Below are 22357 nucleotides of genomic sequence, written 5' to 3' on the forward strand. Positions count from 1 at the left end.
GATAGAATCAGAAAATCACCGCTTTAGGAGATCCCTGGGTGGCTCAGCAGTTTAGCACCTGCATTCTTCCCAGGGAGTAATCCAGGAGTCCCGGGATTGAGTCCCACATCAGGCTCCCTGCATGGAGCCTGCTTCTCCCTCTGTGTCTCTCATGAATAAATACATAAAATCTTTAAAAAAGAAAAAACATAGTTTTTAAAATTGTAATGAAATTCTATGCATAGGCAATGTTTATCATTATCTGTTAATGCCATTCAGAGAAAGATTTCTGGGAAGATGTAAATGAAGTTATCTTCCTTATAATACCAGACCCATGGATCAATCTCCACATTATTAAAACTAATATCCCTTTGGTGTAATGCAATAATAAATTTACAGCCCCACCTGTGAATTATTCTATCTCCTCCCTCTGAAAAAGAAATTGAATCTGAATCTATTCAAGCTTCTATAACTATCAAGTTTACAGGAGGTAAATGAGGTAAAGGAATACTTTAAACAATACCATGAGATAGCCATCAGCAAAATACATAATGCAGATAACTTTATGACAATTAAATGTTTCCTTCAGTAAAGAATTGGCATTTTAAAGAGGAAAAGGGAACTATTATGGATTACAGAATATATAATCCATATGTAATATATGGACAGGCTTACATTCTTGCATTATTGGCAAATGAACTATTTAAGACATTTTTGAGAGCAATAAAAAGTATTGATCATATAGACGGGCTATTAGATGAATGCAAAGAATTATTCTTAATTTTAGTGGATTTAAAGTATGGTTATATGGGATCCCTGGGTACCTCAGCAGTTTGGCACATGCCGTTGGCCCAGGGGGCGATCCTGGAGTCCCGGGATTGAGTCCCAAGTCGGGCTTCATGCATGGAGCTTGCTTTTCCCTCTGCCTGTGTCTCTGCCTCTCTCCCTCTCTACGTCTGTCATGAATAAATAAATGAAATGTTTTTTAAAAAATAAAGTATGGTTATATTATTAACATCTTTATCCATTAGGAGCGCTAAAGCCATTTGTGAGTGAAAAATATTTTAATTTTTATTAATATTTAAATTTCCTTTTAAATAGTACAGTAAAAAAAAAAAGGAGGGGTGATAATTAAACCAGGAATGGCAACATTTTAATAATCATTGTAATTGGATAAGCCCATGAAGTTTCATTGTACTATTCTCTTTACTTTTGAAAATAAATGTACATTTGAAAATTTCCATATGTAAAGACTTTAAAAAGGAGAAAGTAAATTTTTGTCTATGCAACCTGGAAGTACAGCTGGGAAAAAAATAACTACTCTCTCTCCAGTTTTTGTACAACTTTGGAAACATGCATATTCAGTACTGCTCCAAGTGGATTTAATATAGATATCTTTCCAACAGTTTAATTATTTGAAAGATTTCCATGTTTTAAGGGAGTGATACTACCACAATGATATTGAAGTCTCTGTCCAATCTATTTTATCTGTAGGTAGCAATGATCCACCTCAATGGTTCTGAAACTTTTGGTCCTCAGATCCTTTTTATTCTCAAAAATTGTAGAAGACCCTGAAGAATTTTTTTTAATGTGGGTTATATTTACACTAATTCTTTGTTAAAAATCCCAACTAAAAATTTTTTAACAATATTTTTTAAAAGTTTCTTTTTTTTAAAGATTTTAGTTATTTATTAATGAGAGACACAGAGAGAGGGACATAAACATAGTCAGAGGGAGAAGCAGGTTCCCTGTAGAGAGCCCAATGTGGAACTCGATCCCAGGACCCCAGGATCATGCCCTGAGCCAAAGACAGACACTCAACCATTGAGCCACTCAGGTACCTTAACAATATTTATTAAAATATTAACAATGACAACTCCATTACGTGTTCACATAGAGGATTAATTTTATAAAAAATAACTCTATTTCCAAAAACTTGGTAAGAAGAGTGACATCACTTTCCTTTTTTTTTTTTTATTTTCAAGTTTTCCTGATGTCTGGCCTAATTAAATGTGATTGGATTCTCATCTTGGCCACTGCATTCAATCTGTTGCAATATATTCTATTTAAGGTAGGTAACAAAAATTCAGTTTCACACAAATATACAGTTGGAAAAAGATTATTTTAACAGCTTTTTGAGATAATTGTGGCTTTTTTTTTTAAAGATTTGATTGATTGACTGATTGATTAATTTGAGAGAAAGAGCCTGAGTGGAAGAGGAACAAAGGAGAGGGACAAGCTGACTGTGCTTAGCATGGAGCCCAACAAAGCTCATGACCCTGAGGTCATGACCTGAGCTGAAATCAAGGGTGAAAAGCTTGACCGACTGAGCCACCCAGGTGCCCAGTGGCTATTTTTCTTTGAATCCACACCAAAACCAGCCAAGGCCATAATTTCTTAAAGATTGGGACACCTGGGTGGCTCAGCAGTTTAGCGCAGGCCTTTGGCCCAGGGCATGATCCTGGAGTCCCTGGATCGAGTCCCACATCGGGCTCCCTGCATGGAGCCTGGTTCTCCTTCTGCCTGTGTCTCTGTCTCTTTCCCTCTGTGTCTCTAGTGAATAGATAAATAAAATCTTTAAAAATAATAATAATTTCTTAAAGATTAGTTACAATATGACATTAATAACTCTTCCTAATCAGTTACATGAAAATCCATTGGTCTCTCTTTCACTTCAGATGTCCTTTTACTGATGCATAATTTTGTCATATAACTCACTGGCTATTTGTAAGATATGAGTTCACTAAGTTACACATATCTTCCAAATGTTGAAGAGTTCATTGTTTAATATTAAAAATCACATTTGTTAATATCACCGTCGATCTCATCAGAAAACTTTTCAGTATGAGAAAGCTGCCAAGCTCACAGTGGTAGATTCAAGTTTTGCAAATTTCTAGTTCTTAAAGTCACAAATTTTCTCACTGGTAACAAACACTGTCAGTTGTTTTCCTTGAAATGACAGACTTATCTTGTTTGTTTTTGAGAAAATGTCTGCCAATTACCCAAGTGTGAATAACTGTAGTTTGTGTGTCAGTTGTTCCTTCAAGTCAAATGATGTTTCATGAAAAAAGCAGCTCGCTCAACTCAGAATTCAAAGCATCTCACAATTGCTTTTGTTAAAAAACAGCCATCACACTTCGGTATGCATCAGAAGAGATTTATGCACACTCTCCATTTCATCACACAGACTATTAAAAACAGCATCTATTCAAAGACTAAAGTTTAAGACAATTCATAATTTTTAGTGCTTCATTAAGGGCATTCTTCGGTGTAACTGTCACTTTTATTACTGTGGGTTCATGGTAGTGGAGAATATAATGAGTGCTAGCAAACTTTAGTGTTACTTTCTTGATTCTTACTAAATTGCCAGCAGTTTTACCCACTATCAGTGGAAAAATCAGTGAAGAAGGCAAATCATTTTTATAAAAATTATGTTTACCTAGAGAAAACCTGCAATAGTCTCAGGGATCTCTAGGGATCTTTGGATTGTGCTTTGAGAGCCACTGGTCAATCTTGAACATATTATTTCAGTTCCTCCACATATATGATAGAAATGTTCATTTTGATGCAGGAAATTCATAGAAATGAATAGATATGACTATAGTTTTCCAAGACTCATTAAGTCATTAACTGCCTCTCTTCTCATGTTCACATTTCTAAAGGAAAATATATAACCTATCTAAAATTGTGTATTCATATTGTTTTGATTTCCTCAAAAGAAAATATACAGAATACTGATTTTTTTCTCCTAGACAGAAAACTTTAAAAGGAATATATAAGGCATAGAATTCTTAAAAATTAATTATAAAAAAATAATTGTAGGTTCACATGCAACTATAAGAAATAATACACAGAGGGATCATGTGTACCCTTTATCCAGTTTTCCCCAATGGTAACATCTTGCAAAACTATCCTGCCATAGCACAACCAGGATATTGACATTGATACAGTCAAGAGACAGAACATTTCTATTCCCTAAAGTATTATTCATGTTGCCTTTTATAGCCACCCCCATTTCCTTTCCCTTCTTAATTCCTGGCAACCACTAATCTGTTCTTCTTTCTATAAATTTGTCCTATCAATACTTTTATATAAATAGGAACATTCATTACTATGTAAACATTTATAACTGTCTTTTCTACTTAGCATGATTTCTGAACAGTCATCCAGTTTCTTGGGTGTGTCAGCAGTTTATTCCCTTTTACTATTGACTAGGTAGCCACAGTATGGACATACCATAATTTAATCCATCAGTGGAAGGGCGTTAGGGTTGCTTCCAGTTTGGGGCTATTAAGAAGAAAGCTGCTATCAACATTCACGTACAGGTTTTTGCTTGAACATAGTCTTCATTTCTCTGAGATAAATTCCCAGCCCTAAGATTGCTCAGTGTAGTAGTTACATATTCAATTTTTAAGAAACTATCAAGCTGTTTTTCAAAACGGCTATACTAGCTTCCATTCCCATCAGCAATATGTAAATCATTCAATTTCTCTGCATCCTCTCCATTATTAGTGATGTTACTATTTTATACTTCTGCCTTTCTAGTTCCTATGCAATAATATCATTTTGCGGTTTTAATTTGCAAACTAAACATTTTTTAATATTAATATTTTTAATTTATAAATATTATGTATTTTTGTTATAGTTCTACAGAAGTCCCTAAGGCTTCATTCATTGTTCCAGCCTGTTTTCTCTTTGTTGCCCATTGTTGGTCTTACAGATTACTGATTCTTTCCTCTGACCCATCCATTCTGTTGTTGATCCCATCTACTGAATATTTTATTTACAATTGTTCTTCTTTAATTTGGTTATCTTATTATCTCCTTTTCTTTACTGAAATTTCAATTTTTTTCATTTCTTTCAATCACTTTTATAAGTACATATTGACTTTATCATGGCCACTTTCAAATCTTTGTCAGACGATTCTAGCATCTCTGTCATCTTGGTGCTGACATCTATTGATTGTCTTTTTCATACAGTTTGAAAAAAGTTTCATACATTCCATTTTCTGGAATGACTAGTGATTTTACATTTTGCCTGCACATTTTTGTAGTATATTATGAAACTCTAGATCTTATTTAAACCATCTCGTTTAGCCAGTTTTCTCTGATACTCTCTGGCAGAGGAAGGAAAGCACTACCTCCTTACTGCCTAGGGAAGGTAGAGAAAGTTCCCCATTTGGCCTTCATTGACACACTAGGAAAGATTCTGACTGTTACTGTTGGGAGGGATGGGATTTCTAGCTACTCAGGTGATCTTCCATGACACCTCAGTGTGATGTGCTCATTACTTCTGGGTAATGGTGAAAATCCTGATTTTTCAGTGGACCTCAGAGACTACCCCAGCAGAGAAGTGAAAGGGCACCTCATTACTTCCAAATTGGGGTGGAAATAGTTCTTCACACAGTCTCTACTAATGTCATGGGTAGGGATGCTTCATTATGGGTCAGCAGAGGTGAAAGACCCAGCTCCATATGTTGCCTTCCCAATTGTGGAAGTGAGTGTTAGGTTCCCCCTTACACTTGACCACAAGAAGGTCAAGCCTAAGCTTCTTAGTCATGTGGGGGCTCTCTTTTTCTCTCTTTTTCTCTAATAAAAAGACCTACAAAATCTTTTTAAAAATGGTATTGCCTCCACTGTGTTATTTACCCTGAATATAACTCCATGCCTTGTATTAACTTGAACTTTACTTTGGGTTAAAAACTTTCTTTAAGGGCTACTTAAGAAGGTAGCCCTTAAAGAACTTCTATCTTCACCAATATTTATGAATAGTATACCTCTTCTCCTCTTTTTCACTAAAGAATGCTTAATATTTCTCCTCCCTACCTCAAATCATTTTTCTCATGGAATTGTTCTGGAAAAGACATAAAAGATATAAGCTATATAGAAAACTATAGCTATTGAATACCCCTCCTTACCTTTTATAGCCTATGTTGAATCCATTTTAATTAATTCCATTTTTATTGCTTTTTCAGGATCTGATTTTGCTATACAAATAAAGAAATGAAAAATCATTTATGAATACCACCATACATTTTTTAAAGATTTATTTATTTATTAGAAAGAGAGAGAGAGCATAAGTGGGAGGGATAGAGGGAGAAGGAGAGAGAATCTTGAGCAAACTTCACGCTGAGCACAGATCTCCACAAAGGGCTTGATCTCACAACCTTGAGATCATGACCTGAGCTGAAACCAAGAGTCAGACACTTAGCTGACTGGGACACTCAGGCACCTCAAGGTCATACATTTTTATTAAACATTGAAAATGAAGTAGAATCAGAATATTTTTCTTTGTAGCATAGAGATAATGCAGCAGTTATACATGTAACTGGAGAAAAATGAAAAAAACAGAGGATGGTATTTGAGAATTATCTGATGAACTCTCCTGAGAATCAATATTTAAAGTCATTTGGAGTTATAGATAGACCATCAATACTTAAAGTTAAAACACTGAATCATCCTATTCAGAAAACATAATAGTAGGTCAATCCAACATCAGTCATTAGTGCTTTACAAAAAAAATAACACAGCATAGAAACAAGGAACAAATAAAATATGTCTTGATATAGACCGAGGGAAAATAACATCTACACCATTTGAGCAGGTAAGCACACCATCTGAGAGTGCTGGCACACTCAGAGAGCTTGAGGACAACACCAGACAACAGCTGAAAAGGAGAGGATGTGTTTGAAAAGTACAGGTACAGGAAATGCTCGAAAGAAGGTGATGAGGTATTGCTGCATGGTTTTGTAACAACACACACTGGCATGACCCTGTACAAAGCCTTCGTCTTAGCTTTTCTGAGCGCCATCTCCCTCATCTGCTAAATAAGGAGCATGACCAGGTAATTTCAGAACCCTGACAGAACTATGTGCCTAGCTTCATAGTCTTATGTCAGACCTGAATAGAAAAAGCTAGATATACTTAAATAACCAATTGGTAATTATTACTTACAACGATAAGAAAAGGAATAGGAAATTCCACTAAATGGGATTCTAGTTTAAACTTGATTATCACATTAATGCCTTGATCAAAGGCAATTCCACTTGAAATCATCTCCTTTGTGTAAAATGTGAAATTAAGCATGCTTTAAAAGGCGAAATCTCATAAGGAGTCAAGAAAACACTCACTTTCTTGATTAAATGAATACATTGAAAATAATTCATGAATCTGCTTACTCTTCCCTAGCAATACAAAAGCCTAAACTTAAGTAATACAGTGTAAGTATACAGCAGTGTAAGTCAGGTGGGAAAACTTTGACAAAGGGCTTGCCCGTCCATAGCAAGCTAAATGTAAAAGAACCTCTCTCTTGCTAAACGTCCATCTGGAGAAGTTCCTTTGCAGTTTTAAGCAACTGCCTACCTACAGTAGCACAAGAACTCCTTTAGAGTTTCTTGGACAAGAGCAAAGAGAAAACAATAATCTAATTTTTGAATGACTGAAGATGTTGAAACATAAATGAGAAAAAGAGCAGGTCAAACTTTTCACAGCAACATTTCCTAATAAGGTATTATACTCACTTATTAATAATATTTAGCTTGATTTTTGAAGTCTGAAAATACTTTTTACACACTGCCTTTACAAAAGAGCTTTCTTAATTTTGTATCAGACTGTGAAGAGTTATAGTTTAAGATGTAAATTGGGGCACCTGAGTGGCTCAGTCAGTTAAGCATCAGACTCTTGATTTCGGCTCAGGTCATGATCCCGGAGTCATGGGCTCAAGCTCAGCATTGGCCTCCATGCTCTGTATGGAGTCTCCTTATCCCTCTCCCTTACTCCTCTCCCACTTGCACGCTCGCTCTCTCTCAACCTCTCTTTAATAAATAAATGAAATCTTTAAAAAAATATATTTTAAAAAGTAGAAAGGGTGAGATCTAGATTGATAGTTGCTCCTCAGTCAGACCAGAAAGCGTTGTTCTAACAATTCCAGGTGAGCACTTTAAAAGTGTTTTTCATGTACCTTTAATAATTTGCTCACAAAAAAACCCCACCAAAAATAAATGTCATAGATAAGGGAAACTGAGGATTAAATGACTTGCTTATCTTTAGTATATAATGGGTGGTAGAAATAGGATTTAAACCTAGGACCTAGGCTGCATGGAAAGTAAATGAAGACTGAAAGAAAGAAAAGGAAGCAAGGCATAAAGCCTTTTGGTATCTTCTCCAGACATCTCTATTCTTCCTATTACACATTTTTGATCCTATCATCTTATTTTCCTGGACAGGTTCAGTTTTAGTTAGAGATCTAATTTTCAGGGACTACTACAAAGTCTTGCTGCCTTTGACCTGCAGCTGTATAGTTGAATTCTAGTTTTTTGCTGAATTACAATTACCTTCCCTTCTCAGGCTGAAGACTTTAATCCCATACTGAATTCATACATCTTTGAGAGGTCCAACATTTGTAGTTTTATAAGGTTTGACTTCAAGGTGGCATAGAAAGGGGCTCTGAGAATACGGATTAATGAGGGATGGGAAGGGATAGCATGGGATTACTGAGAACACAAGGTAGAAATCAGTGAAGGAATATCTATTCAGAGAGAAAAAAATGGTAAATATAGAACAGGGATTCTGTGATCTCTAAGCATCCCCTGCATCAAAATCATACCTAGAGTTTTTCAACTTCCTTTGGGTTCTCAGTGTGGAAATAGAGAACATGAGCCAAAGTATAAGAAGATATCAGAATTTCGGGGCTGCAATATTTTAAAAGTTCTTTTTTTCTTTTCTAATCATAGAGAGTAAATTAAGAGTGCCCAAAAGATCAAAGAACTTTTCCTGCAATGAGTTACTACTTTTGTTTAAGTGTTTAAAAGTTGGCAAGAAAGATTTCAGTCCAGAAAAAATATTGGCCTCCATAACTGCTGCCAGTTTGAACTCTTAACTCCCTCACAGGATGCCTTAAGTACATTAACATAGGTAATACTTTGACAACCCTGTGAAGTAGGTTGCCCATAATCATTATTTTATACGTGAGGAAAAACTTTGATCAGAAAAGTGAAGTTCTTGCCATGGTCATTGAATTATTAGATAATGCAGCCAAAATTTGAGCCCAGATCTATAAAACTCCACAGCCTTAGAGAATTACCACTGTATTTCACATTTCCTTTGGGTGGAGTGGGGGTAATCCATGATATGAGAAATAATTACAGCATATATGAAACAAGTGTTTAATTATGTCTAGCATTGCACCAAGCATTGCACATATATTTCTATTAACTATTCCCACAATTTTATGAAGTAAGAATTATATCATTTTACTGATGAGGAAATGGAGGGAGAGGAAGTAACTCATCTAAAATGGTAAAACCTGAATTCCAATCAAAATAGCTTAATCCAAAAGTTGGTTCTCCTACTGGTTAAGTCTCACAATGACTAATGGCTCAAGATTGGTGTCTAAAAAGGGTGCTGTTACAAAGATACTCTTGCAAGAAAACCTGCATGGCAATGGAGAATGTTCCCGTCTTTACTTTAGGTAAGTCTCTTGCTTGTGTAAACTATCAAGCCTGGGACATCCTCAAAAACTGGTAAGGAGGAAAACTGACCATATTTACTGAGCAAACATTTCAGAAATTTGGGTTGACATCAAAAGGGGCTGCTTTTGTCAAGTGCTCTCCTCATTTTTGACACCTGCTGAGTTGCTTGTGTTTATGCAATCAGAAGTAAACTCTTAAGAATCAGGTTTTTTGGGCAGCCCCAGTGGCTTAGCGGTTTAGCGGCACCTTCAGCCCAGGGCCTGATCCTGGAGACCCAGAATCATCGAGTCCCATGTCAGGCTCTCTTCATGGAGCCTGCTTCTCCCTCTGCCTGTGTCTCTGCCTCTCTCTCTCTCTCTCTCTCTGTGTCTCTAATCAATCAATCTTTAAAAAAGAATCAGGTTTTTCACTGGGGCCTGGGAATTTTAAAATTGTCTGATCCTTTTGAAAATTGCAAGCAGCTCTCAGTCTGGTGTTAAAAGTCTTAGGAATCTTTTATAATACTCCTTGTCTGGAGTTTTCTTAAGTTGGAACACTTCCCCTCTGTCCGTTCTCTCCTTAATGCCAGTTTCCCTCTTCCTCCATTGCTCACTAGTCAGATGTTAAGTGATCATTTACTCTGCCAGCTTGTACTGCCCTAAGTCACCCTGACAAACCTCTCCTCACTGCTGTTCTTTGTAATTTCACTAGTCTTTGCTGTAATTTTTCCAAGGGCAGGGATGTTCCCTCAACCGTGATGCTGTTCATCAGGCAGTTGTTGTCAGTGTCTTGATGAAGAAGGATCCATTTATTTAGGTAATAGTTACACCATTTCAGAACAAATATAGGAAAAAAAACTTTCTCTTCACACTAGAATATGTTTGTTATCAAAAAGCTTATGAGTTACCCAAATATAGCTAGTTCTAGTTCCTAAATTGATACACATACTCATGTACATTTATAGCAGCTTTAAACAAAACGAAGACAATAATAAAAGACTTTATAAAAGGATTAATGATTTTTAAAAACTGGTTAGGTACCTTTTATTTTCTTCGCTAAAACACAATAGCTTAGCAATCTTTGGTGCTATTGCATTGCAATTTGAATTTATGACTTCTTAAACCAGGGTTTTAATATAAACTACCCAAGAATTAAGGGTGGGGTTCTAATAATTTTGCCTCCTTTATGTTATTAACATAATCTTCCTTGCTTCATCTGCTTGCCATTGATATGACTACTTCAGTATGAACCAGAAGAGAAAGGATTATCACTCTAAAAGTACTGGTAAAAAGTAAGATCATACCTATTAGTATGAAAACATTTTCTATTTGCCAGAAGTATGAAATAAAACTCTTGAGTGGGACTAAACTAAAACTGGTATGTAGTGGAAAGTGAATGGATGTCAGGAACATTAGAGAGTTAGGAGTACATTATTTGACTTTAATGAGTCAGTTTCCTTATCTGTAAAATAGGAATGATGAAATTTACTTTTTTAACTATGGTTGTAATAAAGGGAAGTTACAATACATGTAAGAGACATGATACATTGCAGAGGGTCTTACCAGTTCTCTTTAGTGCCCTACCCCACTCAAGCATTGTTTGAAACATACTCCAATGTTTATCAGTGTAAGAGGCAGGAAAAGTCATTATAATAACGGGCTTGAAAGATAAACCAAATGTTTTGAAATGATTTTAAGGATTCCACCCCCCCCCCCAATTCCAAATCTTATTGACAGTGAATAAACTGAGGGTACAAGGTCATCTGACATCTCAAATCCATCCCAGAATTGCTACATCTTGTTAGTTTTAGAGCCAATTGTCCTCCCAAAGGCCTTGGAATTTTACAAGCACAGTCACTGAGCTTCTAATTGAAAGCCATTTGGAAAAAATTAAATTTTATATTTAAAGAGAAGTCATTAAATGCAAATATTAATGACCCTCATGAAACCACTGATTTCCCTTTAGATGCACTCATTGAAGCCCAGCAGATTGGAAACCGGAAAGGAGGGCATCATAATTGATAAGATGTCATCTGCATTAGCAAACCTTTCAGCTACAATTTAAAAAGCCAGAAATGGAAATTTATTTCATCCAGCAACTCAGAGTTGTTTGTGTGTGTGTGTGTGTGTGTGTGTGTGTTTTAATGCTCTTCTATTGAAATTCAGTTCAAAAAGTGTCTTAAAGACACATTCATTATGTTGGGTAACATAGTTTTCATTATGAAACTACCCTGGTTTAGAGTGATTTTTATGTATAGTCTATACACAAGCACCTGGAAAACTAAGTTAGTGTTGATTGTCATTTGGGAAGAGATACTAATCTATCTTTGGTTTTTCATCTCTTAAAATCATGAACATCTGGGTAACAGTTTTTCAAGCTGCAAAATGAAGAACTAAAAATATTATTTTTAAGGTAAACGGACAGGAGCATAATTCTAAGTCAGCCTATTATTGGAGTTTTCATCATATTGCCTTACCATTTTATCCAACTCATTTTCTAATGCAAGTAGTGGCTCCTTTAGTACTGTTGCTATATAACAGCAGTTTATATTGGCCACTGATTCTTTTTTCCCTCCAAATTTTGGCACTCATATCTGCCAACTCTGGCATTATCACTGAAAAGTGCACTTCTAGTCACTGCAGAGGCTCCTTTATTTTCTATTGTGGTTTATTACTAAACAAGAATGAAAATAGTTGTTATTTCCAGACCCCTGTTGTTATTCTATCTGGATCTAGGGACTCTTCCTTCTGTCATACCATCATTTGCCAGGTATCTCTTTTGTCGGAGATTTTTGTTTTTCTGTTATTATTGTTGTTTTTAAGAATGAATCCATTCATAGCTGTGCTGCTTTTACAAAGATTCCATGATAAAACAGAAATAATTTGCTTAGTTGTTAATCATTCAGCATTTTAGAAAAATAATGAGAGATATGTTTTTAAAGGGGATAGTGGAACGAGAGTACTTTCCCCCCTTTGGCTTCTTAAATAGGTCTGTAGAGAAAAGTAATTGATCCAGAATTGCACTGATTCTACAGATATATTTTTCATAGATGATAAGAGAGAACAAAATAGGATATATAGATACAATTCCATTTTAAAGATGGTTTTAATAGTACAATAAGTCCCTATATCAGGAAGTAATATGAACCTAAGATCCTGACATATATTACTCTGTAGTGTAAGACAAAAAAATAATTTTTAAAAATGAGATATACACAACACACATCCTTGTCCTGCCAGTTTAGACAGCCTGCAAACAATGAGGCTGGTAGTAATGAATACATCCAGCAGATCTTGGTTTCTATGACCATACTCAAATAAAAAGGCCCAAGACTTCTTAGAGAAATGACTGATTCTAGGTCTGAGGCAGTGAATACATAAAAAGAACCTGGAGCATGTTGAAGTTCTAGAAATAAGGAAATGTTAAACAAAAAAATAAAATTAAAATTAAAAGGCAAAAATTAATGGAATGTCTTTAAAGTGATTAAAGAATCATTCTATGCATTGCCATAACATTCTCTTTACCTTCATATAGTGTACCTACTACTATGCCTACAGTAATAAGCACAAGATTCATATTGAGTCATTTGTGTTCATTTTTTTTTAATTTATTTTTTATTGGTATTCAATTTACTACCATACAGAATAACCCCCAGTGCCCGTCACCCATTCACTCCCACCCCCCGCCCTCCTCCCCTTCTACCACCCCTAGTTCGTTTTCCCAGAGTTAGCAGTCTTTACGTTCTGTCTCCCTTTCTGATATTTCCCACACATTTCTTCTCTCTTCCCTTATATTCCCTTTCACTATTATTTATATTCCCCAAATGAATGAGAACATATAATGTTTGTCCTTCTCCGATTGACTTACTTCACTCAGCATAATACCCTCCAGTTCCATCCACGTTGAAGCAAATGGTGGGTATTTGTCATTTCTAATAGCTGAGTAATATTTCATTGTATACATAAACCACATCTTCTTTATCCATTCATCTTTCGATGGACCCCGAGGCTCCTTCCACAGTTTGGCTATCGTGGCCATTGCTGCTAGAAACATCGGGGTGCAGGTGTCCCTGCGTTTCATTGCATTTGTATCTTTGGGGTAAATCCCCAACATTGCAATTGCTGGGTCGTAGGGCAGGTCTATTTTTAACTGTTTGAGGAACCTCCACACAGTTTTCCAGAGTGGCTGCACCAGTTCACATTCCCACAAACAGTGTATGAGGGTTCCCTTTTCTCCGCATCCTCTCCAACATTTGTGGTTTCCTGCCTTGTTAATTTTCCCCATTCTCACTGGTGTGAGGTGGTATCTCATTGTGGTTTTGATTTGTATTTCCCTGATGGCAAGTGATGCAGAGCATTTTCTCATATGCATGTTGGCCATGTCTATGTCTTCCTCTGTGAGATTTCTGTTCATGTCTTTTGCCCATTTCATGATTGGATTGTTTGTTTCTTTGCTGTTGAGTTTAATAAGTTCTTTATATATCTTGGAAACTAGCCCTTTATCTGATATGTCATTTGCAAATATCTTCTCCCATTCTGTAGGTTGTCTTTGAGTTTTGTTGACTGTATCCTTTGCTGTGCAAAAGCTTCTTATCTTGATGAAGTCCCAATAGTTCATTTTTGCTTTTGTTTCTTTTGCCTTCGTGGATGTATCTTGCAAGAAGTTACTATGGCCGAGTTCAAAAAGGGTGTTGCCTGTGTTCTTCTCTAGGATTTTGATGGAATCTTGTCTCACATTTAGATCTTTCATCCATTTTGAGTTTATCTTTGTGTATGGTGAAAGAGAGTGGTCTAGTTTCATTCTTCTGCATGTGGATGTCCAATTTTCCCAGCACCATTTATTGAAGAGACTGTCTTTCTTCCAATGGATAGTCTTTCCTCTTTTATCGAATATTAGTTGCCCATAAAGTTCAGAGTCCACTTCTGGATTCTCTATTCTGTTCCACTGATCTATGTGTCTGTTTTTGTGCCAGTACCACACTGTCTTGATGACCACAGCTTTGTAGTACAACCTGAAATCTGGCATTGTGATGCCCCCAGATATGGTTTTCTTTTTTAAAATTCCCCTGGCTATTCGGGGTCTTTTCTGATTCCACACAAATCTTAAAATAATTTGTTCTAACTCTCTGAAGAAAGTCCATGGTATTTTGATAGGGATTGCATTAAATGTGTAAATTGCCCTGGGTAACATTGACATTTTCACAATATTAATTCTGCCAATCCATGAGCATGGAATATTTTTCCATCTCTTTGTGTCTTCCTCAATTTCTTTCAGAAGTGTTCTATAGTTTTGAGGGTATAGATCCTTTACATCTTTGGTTAGGTTTATTCCTAGGTATCTTATGCTTTTGGGTGCAATTGTAAATGGGATTGACTCCTTAATTTCTCTTTCTTCAGTCTCATTGTTAGTGTATAGAAATGCCACTGACTTCTGGGCATTGATTTTGTATCCTGCCACACTACCGAAATGCTGTATGAGTTCTAGCAATCTTGGGGTGGAGACTTTTGGGTTTTCTATGTAGAGTATCATGTCATCGGCGAAGAGGGAGAGTTTGACTTCTTCTTTGCCAATTTGAATGCCTTTAATGTCTTTTTGTTGTCTGATTGCCGAGGCTAGGTCTTCCAGTACTATGTTGAACAGCAGTGGTGAGAGTGGACATCCCTGTCTTGTTCCTGATCTTAGGGGAAAGGCTCCCAGTGCTTCCCCATTGAGAATGATATTTGCTGTGGGCTTTTCATAGATGGCTTTTAAGATGTTGAGGAATGTTCCCTCTATCCCTACACTCTGAAGAGTTTTGATCAGGAATGGATGCTGTATTTTGTCAAATGCTTTCTCTGCATCCAATGAGAGGATCATATGGTTCTTGGTTTTTCTCTTGCTGATATGATGAATCACATTGATTGTTTCACCGGTGTTGAACCAGCCTTGTGTCCCAGGGATAAATCCTACTTGGTCATGGTGAATAATTTTCTTAATAATACACTTATACTAGGTGACTTCAATCTAGCTCTTTCTATACTCGATAGGTCTTCTAAGCACAACATCTCCAAAGAAACGAGAGCTTTAAATGATACACTGGACCAGATGGATTTCACAGATATCTACAGAACTTTACATCCAAACTCAACTGAATACACATTCTTCTCAAGCGCACATGGAACTTTCTCCAGAATAGACCACATATTGGGTCACAAATCGGGTCTGAACCGATACCAAAAGATTGGGATTGTCCCCTGCATATTCTCAGACCATAATGCCTTGAAATTAGAACTAAATCACAACAAGAAGTTTGGAAGGACCTCAAACACGTGGAGGTTAAGGACCATCCTGCTAAAAGATAAAAGGGTCAACCAGGAAATTAAGGAAGAATTAAAAAGATTCATGGAAACTAATGAGAATGAAGATACAACCGTTCAAAATCTTTGGGATGCAGCAAAAGCAGTCCTAAGGGGGAAATACATCCCAATACAAGCATCCATTCAAAAACAGGAAAGAGCTCAAATACAAAAGCTAACCTTACACATAAAGGAGCTAGAGAAAAAACAGCAAATAGATCCTACACCCAAGAGAAGAAGGGAGTTAATAAAGATTCGAGCAGAACTCAACGAAATCGAGACCAGAAGAACTGTGGAACAGATCAACAGAACCAGGAGTTGGTTCTTTGAAAGAATTAATAAGATAGATAAACCATTAGCCAGCCTTATTAAAAAGAAGAGAGAGAAGACTCAAATTAATAAAATCATGAATGAGAAAGGAGAGGTCACTACCAACACCAAGGAAATACAAACGATTTTAAAAACATATTATGAACAGCTATACGCCAATAAATTAGGCAATCTGGAAGAAATGGACGCATTCCTGGAAAGCCACAAACTACCAAAACTGGAACAGGAAGAAATAGAAAACCTGAACAGGCCAATAACCAGGGAGAAAATTGAAGCAGTCATCAAAAACCTCCCAAGACACAAGAGTCCAGGGCCAGATGGCTTCCCAGGGGAATTTTATCAAACGTTTAAAGAAGAAACCATACCTATTCTCCTAAAGCTGTTTGGAAAGATAGAAAGAGATGGAGTACTTCCAAATTCGTTCTATGAAGCCAGCATCACCTTAATTCCAAAACCAGACAAAGACCCCACCAAAAAGGAGAATTACAGACGAATATCCCTGATGAACATGGATGCAAAAATGCTCAACAAGATACTGGCCAATAGGATCCAACAGTACATTTGTGTTCATTGAATGGGTTATGAATCTTTCATTTGCATAAGTTAGAAAGCTCATTTCAAACTGACCTCAGTAAAATTTGGAATTTCTAGGTTCATAAAAGCTAAGGGAAACATCTCGTGTGCTATTGAATGCAAAATTAATTAAAGGAATCTAGTAATTATACCTTTAACAAAATATCTCACAGATATATCACAGCCCTAAAATATTTAAAATCTATATTTATAAAATCAGACAGTTACTCCTGGGAAGGCAGTCTGAGAATCTCCACAGACCTATCCCCCAGTAAAACAAGCATAACTGGTGAAAATTATTTTTAAAACAGCAAGAACAACCATTTAATGCCTCTGGAAATTTTCCTAAAAGCATACAGCATATGAGAAAACTTTCCTTCAAAAAATCTACTTAATGTCAGTAAGAACAGAAGTCTGTAGTACTTGACTCATGACTTGTTCCCCCTCCCTCCTTCTCCTGCTCACCAGGATGGAAGCTAAAAAGAAATAAAACAATTATTGTAAGTTCAATACATGCCAGGCATTTGCTGTTCTGACTCACATGTGTGTGTATATCACTTAGAGTAGTGAGTGCCTGAAACACAAATAAAAATGAATATATATGATTATATATCTATATAATTATATATATATATATATATATATATATATATATATATATATATATCAGTCTCCAAGGTAATCCTCTCCGTGAGACAGTTGGCTATTTTTATCTCCATTTTACAGATGAGAAAACTGAGCTGCAGCAAGGTTAAGTAACATTTTCAGGATTTACAGTCTGTAAGTAACGGAGGGTCAGGATGGCAGTGAATTCAGATACTCTGGATCCTGAGCCCATTTCCGAACAATCAGTCTCTGGTATGAGGAACTAGAACTGGCAAGAGAATCCAGTTTCCTGGGGCTCCTGGACCCTCTCTCACATCAGAGCACCTGCTACACTAAAGAGTATTATAGTATTTTGATACATTTCAAGAAAGATCTGTGATGATATAGGAATCTATTAAAGAGACGCCTGGGTGGCTCAGTGGTTGGGCATCTGCCTTTGGCTCAGGCATGATCCTGGGGTCCCAGGATCAAGTCCCACACCGGGTTCCCTGCATAGAGCCTGCTCCTCTCTCTGCCTATGTCTCTGCCTCTCTCTCTCTGTGTCTCTCATAAATAAATAAATAAATAAATAAATAAATAAATAAATAAATAAATAAAATCTTTTAAAAAAAAAGAATCTATTAAAATTGTTTTACCAGTGTGATACATGTTTGCTTCTTCTCATCAATTTAAATTTTAATCTCAAAGTGATTTTTTTATGCATAGAAGTCTGTGGTTTTAAGTTTATCTACTTTTGAGAAATCTTTAAGTTCCTGATTACCATTAGTGTTTTAAATTCATAAGAGATTTCACATCTGAGGATAATGCTACAAATGGAAGATTATAACTCTGTGTGGGGAATAAGATTCAGAGAGAAATGAAAACTGAAATGATAGAAATTTATATTTATGCAAATATTGTTAGTAATGAGCACTAAGACAAAAAAAGAACATTTTAAGTAGAGAAATACACTAAAAAATAAATGCATCCTTTAAGTCTTTCATGAGGCCTCAACAGCTGTTTAACAAAATAGAAAGTTATAAAAGCATTAGAGGAATTTATCCCTATACATTTGGCTTGCTCTTAGAAAGAAATTAATATTCAGGGAACAATTCATACCACAGATATTTCACAATAGTAGCAACTATTTCTACATAATACTGAAGACAGATGTGTATAGAAAATACAAAAAGGACTGTATCAAATGATATCATTAGTGTTTTTCTTATATGTCCCAATGAATCCTTATAATGCTAAGGCAGTTTTCATAGAGCTCAAGGAAATGATATTGAGAGCCCGTTGTGTATATCTCATAAACAGGAAATAATATAAAGGATAGAAAGTGAGGTAGTGACAAGCAAAGTACACAAGTCCTGAGGTGGTGGTAGGAAATGATATAAGGGCAGTAGGATTAGAAACAGGATTTCTTTTAGCTCTTCAGTGTCTTTCATTCCCAAAGAGGAAGCCACATGAAATAGCTTTCCATGGTATACCTTTCTGCATGTTAAATGCCCATAGCATTCAGTGTGCCTCCCTGTAGCACTCACTTGATTCTTCCTAGCATTGCTGTAACCTGTTTCTTTGCCATATTCTCCATGAATAACATGAGAGGACATTTAGTGAAGAGCTGCTGCTGGACACTTGTGAAACGTTTCTGTCTTGTTTCTGACCGTTAAAACAACCTTGTTTATAAAAAGCATCCTTGTTTATAAAGACAAGTCAAGAAAAGAAAGGTACAGAATGTTGAATTTTTTGTCCAAGGTCTCGTCGTAAGTTTTATAGGTGGAATTTAAACTTACACATATGTAATTCAGAGTAAATATTCTTTTTATATTGCCTTTTTAAAAAAAAGATTGTATTCATTTATTCATGAGAGACACAGAAAGAGAGGCAGAGACATAGGCAGAGGGAAAAGCAGGCTCCCCATGGGGAGTCTCTTGCAGGACTCGATTCCAGATCCTGGAATCACAGCCTAAGCTGAAGGCAGATGCTCAACCACTGAGCCACCCAGGTGGCCCCTTACCTTGCCTTTTGATGCCCTCCTGAGGCTCACAGTATCTAAAATAACCTGAGTGAAATGTTAAGTAAAATGATTTAGGTGAGATATTAGGGTATCATGTAAATACAAATGGCCTAGCAGCAAGAACTTTGAGTTTGAACTACGGGGCAATCATAGATTAGCTGCAAAGTTCTTCTTGAGTAAACAGCCTCACCTCTCCATGCTTTTATGCTTTGTTTACTCAACTACACAATGGTGACTCAGTGACTTGAATGAAAGCTCATATTTGCTAGCAGGTATCAGAGACTTACTTTCACTGGTAAAGCATGCCTGGCCTCAGCCAGATACGGTTCTATGTTTGATCCATCACTCAGTCACCACCCAATCCTTTTAACCTCCGTTATGGTACCAACATCCCACTTCTGTTTAGACCTGTTCATAAAATAGTAACCACAGAGAATTTCCTTTAACGGTGTTAAATGGAGATCAAAGTTCTTCAGTCCAAAGTTTGGAGCCCAGAAAAAAAAAAAAATGATTCATTTCTTAGTTATAGGAGCTTCCAATAATTCCCATAAAAGCTATATTAAAAAAGGCAGAGCACGTCAGTGTATTTAAGGCAGAACACATCAGCGTATTTAAAACATACCCCTTTGCTTCTTTTTCGTTGGGCTTATATTAGCACATCCTCGGCTCTATTCTTTAGGCTTGACATTAATATTAAATTGGCTGGTGCTTTTATGGGGAGCCACAGATATATTTTCTGCTGTTGCTGTAGGGATCCTACAAGCAACAAGTGACTTGTTTGAATTGTCACTTTCTCTGACACTTTGTGTTGCTCTTGGGTTTCTGGCTTCAGTTCTTCTATCCCATGGTTTACAGTCTGGGCTGGATACTCCTTCTTTCAACAGCATAGCATAGAAGGCTAGAGTTGAAAGACCACAGAAACTCACAGAAAAATCCAGACTGTGACATGGTTTTTCAAAGTGCTCCAAAAATCGAAGTGATGCTTCGTTGAGCACCTCCTGCAGAATACACCCAAGTGGAACATTTCCTTGCAAGCATTTCTCATCCCTGCTCTGACTTGGACTCCACTTATAATTACATAGTGACTTTGAAATCATTTTAGGCAGTATGGCTAGACAGGATTAGACAGGTTATCAAAATATCCTTTTTTTTCTCTAAGGTTTTCTGCTTTCCAACATCCTAAGCCTTCACATGCTGGGATGTGGTATAAAAGTAGGAAGTAAATGAATTGAAAAGTGAAACTGTTAACCTTTGAGATTTGACCACACCAGAGGGAGATTTTTCTTGTACTCAGTAGAAATTGCATATGTTAATAGCGTAGGTGTGTGTGGGCATTTCTGCCCCAGCCATGTTGAAATTAATGGCTTTAGGCCTTAGGATTTGAGACAATCTCCAAATGTATTTGGAAGGTAAAGAGGGATCACACAGCTTCCTTGTACTGACAGATTCACCTTGAAGAGTGGAACCTTCCTTTGCTTCTATCCATTCTCCTTTTGTTATGATTCAAGGTGCTATTTAGCCACTGAGAATTTCAGTAGGGCCCTATTGCCAGAGTCAGGACATTGGGTTTATTTGGCAGGTGATTATACAGGAGGTACAATTTTGTTGTCCATCTATCCCATTTCCATTGCGGAGCATTCTAGTCTAAATTAAGAAATAAAAATTATTATTTCCAAAACCAGAAGTTTCAAGATGCTGTGATCATGCAATATTTCTGTTGTCCTTGTCTTTATGACTAAAGTTCCATTCTGGGAGATTTGTTACCTTCACTCTGGTGGGGAGTGGCTTTTGCCAAGAAAAAGCAAACTTAAATTAATAACCCATTAACAATAGGTTATTTAGGTTTTTTTGGCCCCCCATCCCTCAAATGGCATGAAGTTCTGGTGAGACATAGAAATGAGTGAAGCAGGCCCAACTGAAAGGGTTTATTGTGACCTGGGCACTGTATGGCCCACCTGTCTGGATGCCAAGTAAACAAATTTCAAAAACTGAGCTATCCAAATCAAACTCAGTTATGGATACACTGAGATATAGGTCATAACTCCCTATAGGAAGTCTAGAATAAACATCCTCCTATGGCTTTTTCACTTCTTTCAGAGACAGGGAATGGTGATTTGAAGACTCATAGCCTTGGCCAGCTCCAGTCATGGCTTCATTCACAGCTCCAGGCAGTGTGGGTGGGGAAGGCCCATAACTGCCCAGCATGTAGAAGTTAAGAAAGGGACTAGGTAATGAAGACTCTAATCAGGATCAATTTGCCACATCTCTAAAAGTTACTTTAATGTAAATCAGCCTTCCTGTCTTCATAATTAAGAGAATATAATTTTTGATAAACATTATTACTGGCTACTTCAATACTAATTCGAGCTGGCTCCAATCTTCTCTATGATACTACATTAGGACTTGGCTAGGACTGGGAAGATACTAGAATTGCTGGTTCCCAGTGTTGAAGAATTATATAAACTTGACCTTCATAAAACCATGGTTTCTTAGATATGTAAGGATATTTAGTGAATATTCTGTTCCACTCTTATGTGTGAAGACCCTGAGGTCAGCTAGTTAGATGAATTTCTCAAAGTCACACATTTGGTTGGTAAGAAAAAGGACTACAGCGAGTATTTCCTACCCTTCATGCTTTTCCCTCCTTGGTTTGTTATATACACAATATTGCTACTTATGCATATTCTACGCCACATTACTTTTTTATGAACTCTTCTCCATGTAATCGCCTATATACTGAGGTCTACATAAATAAGTGTGGCATTTAAATTCTGCAAAATAGGACAAAGATTTGTGAGTTGTTTGGAATTAAGGTACAAACTTATTCTAGTAAACAAATAGATTTCACCCGCTAGACTGTTAACAGCATGAACCATCGGTAGGGATCCTTTCAACCCAGGGCCCGAACGGCAGACAGAGAGTGATATCTTCTATGATACTTACAGCCAAAACAGAAACCCAGGCACAGACTCTGCTAGCAACGCCAAACCCACTGGCAGCACTCAGCTCGGGCCAATGCATGATAGATTTTCAAACATAGCATGCAAATGACATACTATACCATGTATATCATACTCTACATGA

The 22357-nt window shown here is 36.6% G+C and overlaps 1 long non-coding RNA gene across 1 annotated transcript in view; it reads left to right on the plus strand.

Moving 5' to 3' along the window:
• LOC140636325 (uncharacterized) overlaps positions 1 to 22357 on the plus strand; it is a 35309-nt gene that overhangs the window by 7003 nt on the left and 5949 nt on the right. The window contains exon 4 of the long non-coding RNA XR_012033600.1: positions 1965 to 2050. This is a non-coding gene — a long non-coding RNA (uncharacterized lncRNA). The remainder of the gene's footprint in view (positions 1 to 1964; positions 2051 to 22357) is intronic.

The sequence above is a fragment of the Canis lupus genome, chromosome 7 (assembly GCF_048164855.1).
Source record: "Canis lupus baileyi chromosome 7, mCanLup2.hap1, whole genome shotgun sequence".
Taxonomy (NCBI): domain Eukaryota; kingdom Metazoa; phylum Chordata; class Mammalia; order Carnivora; family Canidae; genus Canis; species Canis lupus.